The sequence below is a fragment of the Babylonia areolata genome, chromosome 17 (genome assembly GCF_041734735.1).
Source record: "Babylonia areolata isolate BAREFJ2019XMU chromosome 17, ASM4173473v1, whole genome shotgun sequence".
Classification (NCBI taxonomy): domain Eukaryota; kingdom Metazoa; phylum Mollusca; class Gastropoda; order Neogastropoda; family Buccinidae; genus Babylonia; species Babylonia areolata.
In genome coordinates, this window is record NC_134892.1 from 8,549,454 (window position 1) to 8,564,716 (window position 15,263).

The 15,263-nt window shown below is 40.4% G+C and overlaps 1 protein-coding gene across 1 annotated transcript in view; it reads right to left on the minus strand.

Annotated features, from left to right (window-relative positions):
- LOC143291628 (arylsulfatase J-like) overlaps window positions 1–1,911 on the minus strand; it is a 14,786-nt gene extending 12,875 nt beyond the window's left edge. The window contains exon 1 of the mRNA XM_076601593.1: window positions 1,817–1,911. The gene's annotated coding sequence lies outside the window, so the exon portion shown is untranslated. The remainder of the gene's footprint in view (window positions 1–1,816) is intronic.
- Between the last annotated feature and the right edge of the window lie 13,352 nt (window positions 1,912–15,263).

The following is a 15,263-nucleotide window of genomic DNA, read 5'->3' on the forward strand; positions in this document are numbered from 1 at the left end:
ATGGATTTGTCCGAACGCAGTGACGCCTCCTTGAGCTACTGAAACTGAAACTGTAAAGAAAGTTGAAAAAAAAACAACAACAAAAAACAAATGGGTGGGGGAATGAGGGGGGAGGGGAGAGATTCTAACAAACATTGGCCAGTCCGTTAAACAGACCAAAAACATAACGTAGATTTATGAATCAGAATCATGTTGTGCCTGTTCTTCCCAAATATTTTAAATTAAAAAATTTTTGTTTGATTCTGAATTTAATTGATGAACTGTTTTAAACACGAAAGCATATGCATCATTTTCAAGATCAGATTTCCATTGAACAGATTTCTAGACTGGATGTATTTCGGAGATCAAGTTAACTCTCTCCATACGAACGGCGAAAGAGACGAAGTTAACAGCGTTTCACCCCAATTACCATCATCAAAATATTGCAAGAGGAAGGCTCTTATACTGAAGAGGTGAATGTTGACAAAGAATACCATAATTCTGACGACGGAAGCTAAAGGTTGGGTCATTCAGACACCCACTGGACATCCGAGGGGTCTGTGCAGAGGAGAAGAGAGGACTGGCCGTACTGAGTGAGTTAAGACTGTATTTGTCCGAGTGACATTAAAGTATTGACAAAATTATGAATAATGTTCAGCAGTTTCCCGACAAACACAGGGTGGATCATGGCGGTGGAAATTATCATCCATCAAATCACTTATTTCGAGACGAAGCCGACAGTGATTAACTAGTTCTTTCCGTTCACTAAAGTATTCAATAACCAGACACTACATCAGAAAAGTTGTTAAAGAAACATCAGTTGATTTTGAGACGAAACAGTTGTTAAAAAAAAAAAGAAGAAGCTTATTTCAGTTCCAATCATAGACAACACCAATGGTCGTAATAAAGGAGATTTCATCTGACCCAACACCTTAATTAAAACAAACAAACAAACAACGTTTTCACAAGCTTCCACAATTCTCTTTTGTTAAAAAATTAACATTGATAAAAAAAAAATTGCCGAAGTTGTACTCTTTTTTATTTTACCTTTTTTTTTTATTTTTAAAAGCAGTAAAACCAACAACAACAACTGAGCTTGTCTCTGTTTTTCTCTGTTTGAAACACTGTTTCTAAATCGACGAAACTGTAGCCAATCTTCTGGTTTGTTCGGTTTTTTTTTTTTTTTTTTGTGTGTGTGTGTGTGTGTGTATTTTGTTTTTTGTTTTTGTTTCAGTTAATTGCAATGTTTTTAAAAGCGAATATGTGAAATGCTTTTATTTGAGAACATATGTTTATTACTCTTGTTTAATCAAGTTATCCGCGTGTGTGGGGTGGGGGAGGGGGGGGGGGGTGCGGTGCGGGTGTGTGCTGATTATCTGGTTGTGGTTTTCCGCAATTCATCTTTATTCTTATCTTATCTGTCTATTATAATCAATGTGCAGTATAGTAGGCTATGTTTATAATTATATTCAAATAATGTTTCTTAATTCTTTCTGTTTTTACATTAAGAATACTAGTTATTACCTGCAGTGTGTGGATGTATGTATGAAACGATGTATGTGATATTTTTTACATTTGTATCTTCGTAATATTTGTTGGGGCTGTTGTTGGCTTTTACAGTTATGGTCCCCATGTTGTTTACTTGTCTATGTTGTGATAATGCACCTGACCAAATTTCTCCAGTTGGAGATAATAAAGTTATTCTTATCTTATCTTATCTTATCTTAATCGGTGAATGACCAGCATGAGAACTGAATTGACATAAACAAGCGGGAAAGTATCAGGAAATGAAGAAAACGAAATAGAATAAAGTAAGATAAAATAAAATAAAACTCACCTGACAAAAAATTCCACGAAAGAAAACAACTTGAGTGACGTGGCTGTCTTGTGAAAAGCTGTGCATGAATCGACAGGGTTTTATAGTTTCGTGTTGGTGACCTCCCCTTCCTGGTGTCAGTCCGACCCACACGTTGACATTCATCCGGTACAGGTGAAAGACCTCAGCAGGTATATCATTTCTTTTCTTTGTCTCTTTGTTTGCTGTTAAGCCACAGAGGAAAACATTCTCGCAAATAAAGAAACCATTGTCAATAGAGGGACAAAAAGCGATTCGTTTGAAGCATAGAACATGGCTTTCTCTACAAGGAGAACGTTCAAATGGTGATTAGGGGTACCTTCACCGGTTGTGATCTTTAAAGGATTCAGCCTCCCTTACAGTGTTCTCTCTGCTCTATAGTTTCTTCTTCTTCTTCTTCTTCTTCTGAAGCACAGCAAACAAACTTTATTCATACCAAATCGCACACCTTGCTTTTATGATTCACATACCGCCGGCGTATCCACAGCTTCAGACAGATGGCAGTGACAGGCGATCGGAATCCAATAATAGCCACGCAATAAATAAGAAAATTCTCTTTCCACCACCACCATCTCCACACCCAACTATCCACCACCCTCTCTCTACCATCCCACAAAACACCCCACCCCCACCTCCCCAAAGGAACCCCCCCCCAAAAAAAACAACAAAAAAACCCCCAATAAAAGTGCAAATGTAATATCAACAGAAATAACATCATCTCTATTCCGGTAAATTAAAGCAACTAATTCCACATCTAAACTGAATTAAAAAAAAAGAAGAAAAAAAAAAGATGCTCTGCAATGTCCGTGATATCCGCGACAAAGTGACCATATTGTTTGGACATGAAAACGCTGTTTAACTCACTCAGTACGGCCAGTCCTCTCTTCTCATCTACACAGACCCCTCGGATGTCGAGTGGGTGTCTGAATGACCCAACCTTTAGCTTCCGTCGTCAGAATTGTGGTATTCTTTGTGAACATTCACCTCTTCAGTATAAGAGCCTTCCACTTGCAATATTTTGATGGTGGTAATTGGGGTGAAACGCTGTTAACGTCGTCTCTTTCGCCGTTCGTATGGAGACAGTTAATGCTTACACGTTACACTGAAAGCAAGAGAGAGCAGGACTGCTTTCATGTACATTTCACAAAACGACAGACGGGTCTTTGTGTTGGGATACGGATACGGATACGGATGATTTATTCATCAGGCCATAGCCCCTATGAAGGGGTACACAAACAACATTTGTTGCGTCACATTTGTTTGAATAAACACGAGAAAACCAAAATCACATGAAATCACATGAAACACAGATACATTTGCAAAACGTATTATGAGGTTGCAATTTCTCTAAATTTAAACGCTTTGTGCAGGAAAATGGACAAATTCCATACATCATTTTGCCTTCTGGACGACATCAATAAGCACAACTTGAATGTACAAGGTTGTCGGAAATATCTGGCTGGAATATATCTTTCTCTTAACCCTTTAAGAGCCGAGCAGCTCAAAACAAAATGTACTTCGTCTTCTTTGTCTTCTTGGCATAATGGGCAAATCAAATCATTAACATCAAATTTACTGTATCTGTAACGATGTACAGCCAAACTCGACTGTCGGGGCTTTGTGTTGGGAACAGCGTTGTGTCATGTGATATTGCAAGCGGGCGTGGGTGTAAGGGGGTTAAAATGCTTGGATGTTATTTTTCTCCTGAAACGTGTGTGTGCGGTGGGGTGGGGTGGGGTGGAAGGGGGGTCGGTGGTGGTGGTGGTGTGTGTGTGTGTGTGACGTAACACAGGCCACTGTGCTCTGCACCAGTGTGCTCTTCGAAATGGAATAAAAACAAAGGGTGAAAACAACACAACACGAACCATTCACACGCTGTGTACACATTGTACTACTGTTGCTGCTATGCTGCACAACAGGGCCGTGAAGGTGAATGGTACTGCAGAAGTGACTTGTTTTTGTTTAATTTCCACCTATTGTGAGAAACTCACACATGCGCGCGCGCGCGCCCGCACACACACACACACACACACACACACACACACACACACATGTTGCGGTACAAAATGTCAAAACCGTACAAAATGCCACAATTGCTACATTTTTTTGGTACCGTATTCACGGTACAAAATGTCAAAGCATTACAATTTGTCACACTTGCGGCATTTTGTTCCATATTGTAAATTTATGTCAACTGCCGTACAACTTGTCACACAATGATATACCGTTTCCCGTCGGGTCTGACTCGTCAGTTGAGTAAAGTACAGTTGAAAAGGTGAGTAAACAATGACGACTACCACACAGACACATGTGGGCCCAGTGGTTAAGATGTCCGTCTGGGTAGTGGAAGAAATTGACAGAAAACTTGGGAGGGGACTACCACCGTTTCTTGCAATCCCACGATTTCTCTCAAAGAAAGAGAAATCGTAGTGTCGCCCCCCACGATTTCTATCAAAGTGAGAGAAATCGTGGGCTTACAGACCCCAATGATCCTTTGAACGTTCTCTTTGAAGAGAAAGCCATATATGAATGTTCTCTTTGTAGAGAAAGCCATATTTGAACGTTCTCTTTGTGGAGAAAGCCATATTTCTATGCCTCAGACGAATCGCTTTTCGTCCCTCTAATGATGATGGTTTCATTATTTGTGGGGGTATTCTCGTCTGCGGATAAACAGCAAAGAAAGAAAGAAAGAAAGAAAAGAAATGATATACCTACTGAGGTCTTTCTCCTCTCCTGGATGAAAATCAAATTGAGGGAAGGGAGGTCACCAGCACGAAACTACAAAACCCTGTCCAGAATCACCCACCCCCACGAAGATAATAAGACTGCCATGCACGTGTGTGTGTGTGTGTGTGTGTGTGTGTGTGTGTGTGTGCTGCGGTACAGAATGTCAAAACGGTACAAAATGTCGAAACGGTATAAAACGTGTTTTTTTAATATTTTTATTTTATTCCACCTGTATTCAATGTGTGCGCCCATGTGTGTAGTAGTAATAGTAGCTGCAGTAGTAGTAGCAGTATTAGTAGTCTACAGTTTTCCGTCTTTCCATTTAAAAGTAGAGGGAGGGAGGGGGAACAGAGGAGTGGGAGTAGGAAGGGGTGGTGGCGTTGTTGCCCCTCCAGCGAATCTGTTCACTCACTCAGTTCCCTTCACAATGATAAATGAATGATCAGATATACTAATGACAGAATGCACGCGCAAACACACAGACACACACACACACACACACACACACACACACACACACACACACATACACACATATATATATATATATATATATCCATTATATCTATATCCATATCCATATATATATATATCTGTGTACACACACACACACACACACACACACACACACACACACACACACACACACATATATATATATATATATATATATATATATATTGCGGGTACGTACATGTTTTGCATGCGGGTACATGCATGCTTTGCTCTTGGGTATGTGTGTGTTGTGCTTCCGAGTACATGCACGTTTTGCTTGCGGGTAAATGCGTTTATGTGTGTTGAGATGGAGAGGTGGTGAAAGTTGTGTGAGCCAGTTTCTTGAATTGTGCTCACGAGTGATTGTAATGCCCCCGTGTCCGAAGGGGTTCTTTGCTAATTGGATACTAAAATAATTGTCATATTGTCACCACTGAACACCACCGAAGTGACTCAGCAGCAGTGCAGGGTCTCCTCTGGTGTGTGGCCTCCTGGCGACCTAACATCGATGGTTCCCTGTGGACTGCCGGCGCTGGAACTACGACGGACAAACGGATGTGGCCGTGTATGGGGGAATCTAAATGAGCGGCGTGGGAGTAATGTCACTGAAACGGTGCAGATGACGGGGCAGAAAAAAAAGAAGTCATATATATATATATATATAAGAAATGAATAAACAAATACATACAGAAGCCAGCTGGCCAGCTGGGGGTGAGGGAGGTTGAACCCTTTTTTACTCTCTCCATACGAACGGCGAAAGAGACGACGTCAACAGCGTTTCACCCCAATTACCACCATAAAAATATTACAAGCGGAAGGCTCTTACACTGAAGGGGTGAACGTTGACAAAGAATACCACAATTCTGACGACGGAAGCTAAAGGTTGGGTCATTCAGACACCCACTGGACATCCGAGGGGTCTGTGTAGAGGAGAAGAGAGGACTGGCCGTACTGAGTGAGTTAAAGATCACATCCGGTGAAGGTACCCCCCAATCATCACTTGAGCGTTCTCTTTGTAGAGAAAGCCATGTCTTATGCTTCAAACGAATCGCTTTTTGTCCCTCTATTGACGACGGTTTATTTATTTGTGAGAACATTTCTCTCTCTGTAGCTTAACAGCAAACAAAGAGACAAAGAAAAGAAATGATATACCTGCTGAGGTCTTTCACCTGTACCGGATGAATGTCAACGTGTGGGTCGGACTGACACCAGGAAGGGGAGGTCACCAACACGAAACTATAAAACCCTGTCGATTCATGCACAGCATTTCACAAGACAGCCACGTCACTCAAGTTGTTTTCTTTCGTGGAATTTTTTGTCAGGTGAGTTTTATTTCATGCTGTCTTACTTTATTCTATTCCGTTTTCTTGATTTCCTGATACTTTCCTGCTTGTTTATGTCAATGGCAGCAGAAGTCGAGTTTCTTTTCCATACGTATCTGTAGCGGGGGGCGGGATGTCTGACAGCTCTCTTGCTGGTCATTTACAGATTAGCTAAAACAATAACAAAACAATTATCTATTTATTTATTTATTTATTTTTTGTATGCTTATAGTTGATTTCATCAAGTTTTTGCGCCTTATACATATTATTATTATTAGTAGTAGTTCTTTTTTTTATGTATTTATCTTTTTTTTCTCAAGGCCTGACAAAGCGCGTTGGGTTACGCTGCTGGTCAGGCATCTGCTTGGCAGATGTGGTGTAGCGAATATGGATTTGTCCGAACGCAGTGACGCCTCCTTGAGCTACTGAAACTGAAACTAACAAACAAACAAACAAAAACAAAAAGAAACAACAACCGCGAACAAACCGGAAGATTGGCTACAGTTTCGTCGATTTAGAAACTGTGTTACAAACAGAGAAAAACAGAGACAATTTTAGTTTGTTACTGCTTTTTAACAATGTTAATTCTTCAACTAAAGAGAATGTTGGAAGCTTGTGAAAACGTCGTTTTTTTTTTGTTATTGTTTGTTTGATTTTTTTTTTATATTAAGGTGTTGGGTCAGATGGAATCCTCTTTATTACAACCAATGATTTGTCTATTATAGAAACTGTAATAAAGCTGATGGTTTTTTTCAACAACGTTTTCGTCTCACAATCAACTGATGTTTCTTTAACAACATTTTTTTTTTTATTGCACAATCAACTTTTGAAAAAATAACGAAGATGATTTTCCTCTCATTCCATTCCTCGATTTAGAAATTACGAACATTTCATTCAGTATTTCTGGCACTGAACACGTAATTCTCAACTCGAACAAAGAAAAAGCAGTAGAGCCATATCTTGTCCTCAATAGATTGATGATGATCGCGCCATTCCATGTCATTCTGGATCCACTGACTAGAATTTTCAACAAAATTTTGCACGAAGCAAAATTAGCATGAAGCAAAATTTCCTTTGATGTGGTTAAACAGCACATGTAAATTCCTTCCACACACACACAAAACCCAGAAATTTTCGTGCTTTGCTTTGTTGGTAAGATTCGTGAGAGATGCATTCATAGGCGATATTTCAGGTTTCTGTCATCTTTTCCCAGTCAGTATTTATTCATGGTGATTTAACAGTATCAGTTGCTACGCATTTATAATGATTTGTCTTCATCTTTTGACGGTGTCACAACCTATGCTTTATATGTTGAAATCTCCAAAGCATTTGATCAGGTTGGCACAAATGGCTTCTTCTTAAATTAAAAGCGAATGGCACAGGAGGCAAACTGTTCGACTGGTCTACGAATTACATTTATTGTGCTATCCAAGTTGTTGTTATAAAAGGTTACAAGTCGGATCAGAAAGGAATCCCCGTGAGTGTCCTTCAGGGCTCTGTACTAGGTTCACTTTTATTTCTTATTCATATTCAAATGACATTGTATATGATACCCAATCCAATATTAAGCTGTCTACAGATGAAACGAGCATATCCTCAGCACTAAACAACCCGGATATATGTGCAAAAATACTTAATTCTGACTTCGAAAAGACATACTCTGGCTAAGAGCTGAGAAGTCAAATTTAACGAATAGTTGTGAAATGTTTTTTTCTCGAAACAATAATACAGTTTCATCTTTTACGTTTGGCAATACACATTTACAAAGTATAAACAACCATAAGCATCTATGAGTCATACCCCAAAACAGTTGTAAATGAGATGAATGTACTAAAAGTATAATGAATATTGTAACTAGGTTAGTTTCTTGTCTGAGGACTATAAGTACAAGCTAAACAGAAAAACATTAAAAATCATACTGCCACACTTTGACTATGCCGATATTGCTTGGGATAATTCCACAGATACACAGTCCAACCCCCAGAAAATATACAACTTGAAGCAATATGAACCGTAATTGGAGCAGTTCGTTGGACAAGTCACCAATAATTATACCAAGAGTCGGGGTTCTGAACATTTAGGGGGAAAAAAATGAGCAGACACAATTTGTACATCATTTCAAGATGGTAAATGGTCTTTGCCCTGATTACTTTGCGGATCTTGTTCCCAGTATTATTTCAGACAGAACCCCTTAACATTTACGCAGATCGTTAGAAAATACCTTTCCAAAATTCCTTACTGAACTCTATCGAAAATTGTTTATACTTTCTACCACATCATCTAGGGAATTCTTTACCAATGTCAAAAGTAGCAACCCCTCCAGGAGGAATTTTGTTTAATGTCCCGTCACACATATCGGTGATTTAAGACATTTTGTTAAAGTATTTATGAATACATCTGAGTATTATCGGTTAGAAGGGGTGGGAGATGTGGATGAATGGGGGGTTGGGAGAAACTGGGCAAATGAGGGTAAAAATGTGGGTGAAATTTGGAAGAAAAAAAACCCCCAACCAAACAAACAAACAAACAAAAAAAACCCAAACAAACTCTAAATACAACTCAGGAAGACATTGTTTCATTAGTCTGTTGTTTTGTTAATACGTTGCTTACACACACACACACACACACACACACACGTGTGTGTGTGTGTGTGTGTGTGTGTGTGTGTGTGTGTGTGTGTGTGTGTGTGTGTGTGTGTGTGTGTGTGTGTGTGTGTGTGTGTGTGTGTGTGTGTGTTTTCCAGCATCATAGATACACACACAATGTACACATATATCTATCTACCAATCTCTCTATCTATCTAACTATGGAAAACCCGAAATGAATACAACCCCTCCAGCCAGCTAGATATTATTACCTATGTGCTTACGATGCTGTTGTGACTTTGGTGAACGGAAGGAGCTAGTCATTTACTGTCAACTTTGTCTCGAAGTAAGTGATTTAATGGATGGATGATAATTTCCACCGCCATGATCCACCCTGTGCCTGTCGGGAAACTGCTGAACATTATTCATAATTTTGTCAATACTTTAATGTCGCTCGGACAAATACAGTCTTAACTTTATCTCCGAACTGCATCCATTTACGAAATCTGTTCAATGGAAATATGATCTTGAAAACGACGCATATGCTTTATTTACTTATATATATATATATATATATATATATATATATATATATATATATATATATATATATATATATATATGCTGCAAAACCCATCAAAAAACAATTGTCCGCCTTTCCATTTTCTCTAACATTTTCACCAAGCCCTTTTGGTAAAAATATGAGAGAAAAGAAAGCAATATCTTCCTGGGGGGTGTTTCCAGTTCTTTTTTAATAGGTGATTTGTTGTTGTTGTTTTTCATTCGAGGATCTACCTGTGTTGAATTATCTTCATAGATTGGCGCCAGAAATTTCGGGTTTTCCATAGTTAGATAGATAGAGAGATAGGCAGATAGATATGTGTGTACATTGTATGTGTATCTATGATGCTGGAAAACACACACACACACACACACACACACACACACACACACACACACACACACACACACACACACACACACAGGTGTGAAAGCAACGTATTAACAGAACAACAGACTAATGAAACAAGGCATTGAGCTGACTCTCTTTACACACAATACTCGTTTTACGTTATAAAGATCATTTTCATTATCAAGTAGTAAATGTAATAAATGAATAGAATAAGATCAAACATATAAATAAATGTTTCAAATATAAAAAAGATTAAAAAAAAAACTTATTTGAAAATACTGAAATAACTCATAAAACAAATAATGCAATCAACCGATCTATCCATTTCAAGACACATGACCGTGACGAGATTTCCGCCCCACCCCCCCAGCACCCTGTCGTCAGTCACCACCATCCCCCTCCTCTCCCTCCTCCTCCTCCTGGTCACCCCCCACCATATCGTGGTGGTGTTGTGTGTCGCGCGCCATTCTATAGTGCGCAACAGCATTATCCGTTACTTTATTATTTCTTTTCCGTTTCTGTTTTGGTTTCATTTGAACACTGATTTGATGTGTGTTTGTGTGTAAACTACTTTTTTTCCCTTCTCATCTTCATCGCGATCCGTTAGTATTATATTGTACATTTTTGACCATGCTTTAAGCTGTTTGAAGATTCTTTCTTTTTCGTTTCATTATTTAAAAAAAAAATGATTTGAAGACTTGGTGTTTGCTGTTGTACACAATTTGATGTTGGACGACCTCGATCGTCTGGAACTTTCTCTATCTTTCAAAGGAAGTCGTCCCTTGGCAGTATACTGGAGGTCATCGTGTTCTTCATAGTTCATTCTCATCTTCACGTTAGGCTCCATTGATTATGTATGTAACTTCGAAGTATGGTCACTCCTCTGTCTTGTCTATTTTACGTCATATTGTATCGTCGTCATTAACTTTTGATGGGGTGACGTGTTTTTTTTTTTTTATAAATGTGGTACAAAAAAATAAGTAGAGGTCAAGAGAAGAGGACGAAGAAAGAATTCAAAGTGATCGATTCCAGGAGGAGGGGGTGAGTGGAGCAATCAGTTTTCCAGGACCGAGTTGGTATCCTAAAAAAAGAAATTAATAAGGGCAGTATGCTTGTCTGTTCTTTTCTTATTGCCATTGGGTTTCCATTCGTGATGTACTTTACTTTGGTATGTGCGCAGCAACTGCATTAGATACGCGTACATGTGAAGTATTATTATGCTATGTCTATTGATGTACTGAATTATGGACGTTGTAGAAAAATAATTAGTTGATGGGGGTTTGTTCTCTGCATGTTCCATTCTATCCTCCCTATGTACTCGCACTCACGGCCCATCACTACCAACTTCTTCTATAATGATCCTTTTGTTTATTTATTTTATTCTATTCTGTTTCTTCTTCAGCGGTCAAACCAGTTCCTAAGTTACCGGTATCTTCAACGTTCGACGGGAGTCTACAAGAGCCTCAATGGAGGAAGCCCAATTCCAACAGCTAGTGTGATCTTTTGGTTTCCTGACCTGGTCGTGAGTGTTGTGGGAAAGTTTGGACAATACGTAGAGAAGGCCCCATCTTCGTAGAGGAGAACTGTGTATGAATGTTAATTGTGCCAGATAAGGAACTAGAGACATTTCTTGAATTTTGAAAGAATTGTCCTTGTGCTTTTGTTTGTTTGTTTGTTTGTTTTTTGTGGATTTTATTTTGTTGTTCTTCTTGTTGTTGTTCTTTAAGCGCGGAGAACAGAAAGGCTTCCGGGACTTAAATCGATTGATAAAACATGTATGCTTTTTCTTTTTTTTTGTCGTTTTTTTGTTGTTGTTGTTGTTGTTGTTGTCGGTTTTTTTTTTTTACGTCACTTTTCATCATTCACCATTCCCTTGGCCGACCCGGGGTTAATACTAAAATAAATGAGGGTAGGGCAGTATTAAGGCATTCTTTCGGTTAGGGGGAGGGGTTCTTTCTGTCAAGATAGTTAGCCCCCCCCCCCCCCCCCCCAACCCCCCCCCCCTTCTTGGACCCCATCATTCATCGTGTAAGATTGTGTTCATGCTTTTTTGATGCACCAGAGTGAGTGTGTCAATAAATGTTCTGAACTGTAAATTATTTGCCTGTGTTTCTCTTGCAAGACATGTTGAGTGTGTTACAACTCTTTCGGACAAATCGAGCTGTGCCTAGGACCTATTCCCCGGCATAGGTCTTGGGTACGTAACAGTGATGGCGGACGACCTGGGGTGGGCGGACGTTGGGTACCGTGACCCTGACATGTACAGCCCCAACATTAACCGTCTGGCTGAGGAGGAGTGCTGCTGGACCAGTTCTACATGCATTCGGTGTGTGTGTGTGTGTGTGTGTGTGTGTGTGTGTGTGTTTGTTTGTTTGTGTGTGTGCGTGCGTGCGGCGTGTGTGTGTGTGTGTGTGTGTGTGTGTGTGTGTGTGTGTGTGTGTGGTTCCGCGTATATACACATGTATGTATGGCTGTATGTGTGTGTATGTAGACAGAGAGATGAGGTAATCATTAATATTTTGCCGCATGGAGAGAATGATCTAATGGATCAGAGTGAACACGACATACTACTGCTACTACTGGTATTCATAATGATAATAATAATGATTATGATAATGATAAACTAATGCCCTTTGTACCCACTTGTTCAGGCGTGACTACAGTCTTCAGCATAGTTCTTTTCTGGCTTTCTGAGAGTTTGCGCTCATCAGAAAACTCTGTATTTCAGCAACGAGGGCGGGTTGGCGAACTGAAATCGGAAATGACTTGTGCTTCCGTTGTTGCTGTTTGTTGGTTGGTTAAATGATTAATTTTTGTCCAGCAATGGTCGGATGATGTGAACAACACTATTATCAGTGTTAATCTTTTGTTTTATCTACAAGTTTTGGGGGTTATTTTTGTTTTATGTTTACTCAGCACTCATCCCTGAACCCCGTGACAGCCTGATCAGGGATGACATGAAGCAACCTTCCTGTTACTGCTCTCTGCATGGAGCTGACACGCCCCTTCAATAAAACACCAACGTATACAGCCGAGTCTTCGATGCGGTGTGCTTCGCTAGCTGAGGATCAGTAATATCAGCTGGCGTTCGTTGTGGTGGAGGAGAGAGAGCGGTGTTGACCGCGCTAAGTTGTTGAGATTGTGTAGCATCCGTGGATCCAGTCTTAACGGTCCGCAGAGGTTTTTTTGTTTGTTTTTTTTCTGTTTTTTTTTTTTCGAGTATGCATGACCGTTTGTTTATACCCCGCCATGTAGGCACCCATACTCCGTTTTCGGGGTTATGCATGCTAGGTATGTTTTTGTTTTCATAACCCACCGAACGCTTTTTTGTTGTTGTTGGTGGTGGTGTCGTCCTGTTATCAACACCGTTTCGGTGTCATTACTCCCACGCAGCTTATTTCAAGTCCCCCATAAGCAGTCACACCTGGACACGTCTATCGCAGTCCCGGCGTCGGAAGTCCACAGGGAACTATCGACGTTAGGTCACCAGGAGGTCACACATCAGAGGAGACCCTGCACGGCTGGTGATTCACTTTGGTGGTGTTCAGCAGTGCCTTTTCTGAACTAACGTACTTCGGACATCACCTACTAAACCCCATACTGACAACAATAACAGCTTAGACGCGGAGTCAGACTGAGTGAGCGTCCACCCCCTCCATCCCCCCCCTAGAGTGGAGACCACCACCACACCCCTCCAAAAACAGTCCCCCATGAATCTGCCGACACTGAAGACCTTGACAGGACTCACCCCAAGCGCGGAAGTGGAGGGGGATCGAAACTGAGGTCACCATGAGAGCAGGGCATGAAAGGCCACACAATTTGGGACGTTGTTTTTTTTTTTCTTTTTCATTGTTATCAGTGATGAAGAAGAAGGATGGTGATAATAAGTATCAGTATCAGTATCAGTAACTCAAGGAGGTGTCACTACATTCGGACAAATCCATATACGCTGCGCCACATCTGCAAAGCAGATGCCTGACCAACAGCCGTGACCCAACGCGCTTAGGCCTTGAGAAAAAAAAGGAACATCATGAAATTAATGAAATTAATAAATAACTTTAAAAAAAGATGATGATAATGTTGCTATTGAGTTCGATTAGAATTGGAACTCTTGACAAAGCTGTACTCTACGCTTCCTGTCATAAAGATATCCCGGTCTTAACCAGGCCCGAGATATACAGACACTTGCAGCATTGGTCAGGAAATTTGAGCAACACACTCAAAGACACATCCGTGAAGTGGATGATACTCGTTTATATGGTCATATTCTTCTCATTTAAGCCCACAGCACACTCATTTCTGAGTTGGAGCCGGCCGCGGGCCGAAAAGAAAGCAAAGAAAATAATCTCCCCTGGGAATCGAACCCGCGTCCGAGCCGTTAGTCTGTAACACCAACCACTCGGCCACGGCGGCTAGTGCAATGATAAAACTATATATATATATATGTATTTTTTTGCCAGTGTTAGGGTGTGTGTGAGTGAAAAAAAAATTTTTTTGATTTTATTTTCACTTTTGGGTGCATAGTTTTTCTTTTTATTGTTTTTTTTTAAATGATTGTTCCTTTGTTACGATTGCTTCGTTTAGAAAAGCCCCCCTTTGTCTAGTATGTAGATCAGCGTGGTCATTGGGTTTCGTTGGTTTTGTCATCTTGTAACACTCATCGCTCCGCTAGACTTTGAGTGGTGGTCTGGGTGCTAGTCGTTCGGATGGGTCGATATACAGAGGTCACATGTGCAGCATGCACTTAGCGCTCGTTAAAGAACCCAAGGCAATAAAAATGGTTGTCCCCGGCAAAACTGTAGAAAAATCCAATTTGATATCAAAATAGATAAAACTCGCAGACGTTCAACAAGTAAAGCAAATAAAACTTGCAGACAGACAACAGTTAAACAACAAGGGTGGTGCTGCACTATAGATCGCTCTCTCCCTGCGGAAAACAACTCGAATTTCACGCTGAGAAATTTGTTGTGACAAAACGAACACAACACAGCACAACACATCAACAAAACACAACACAACACATCAACACAACACAATACGACACATCAACACAACACAACACAGCACAACACAACACAACACAACGCAACGCAACGCAACGCAACTCAACGCAGTGCAGTGCAGTGCAGTGCCGTGCAGTTATTTTGTTGTTGCAGGTGTTGTTTTTTTCGTCGTCGTTGTTGTTGTTGTTACTTTCGTGTTATATCTTCCTTCCTACCTTTCCTGTGTTGTTCAGCTGGCCAAATCGCTGTTCAGAAACAAGAGAATATTTCGTGGTCGTCATGCTTATTTGCAACAGTCGATCTGACAAGAGTGTGCGTGGGTAGGTGGTGGACAGAGGTGGGAGCTGGAGGTCTCACGTCATGCTTGCTGGAAACGATTTGAAA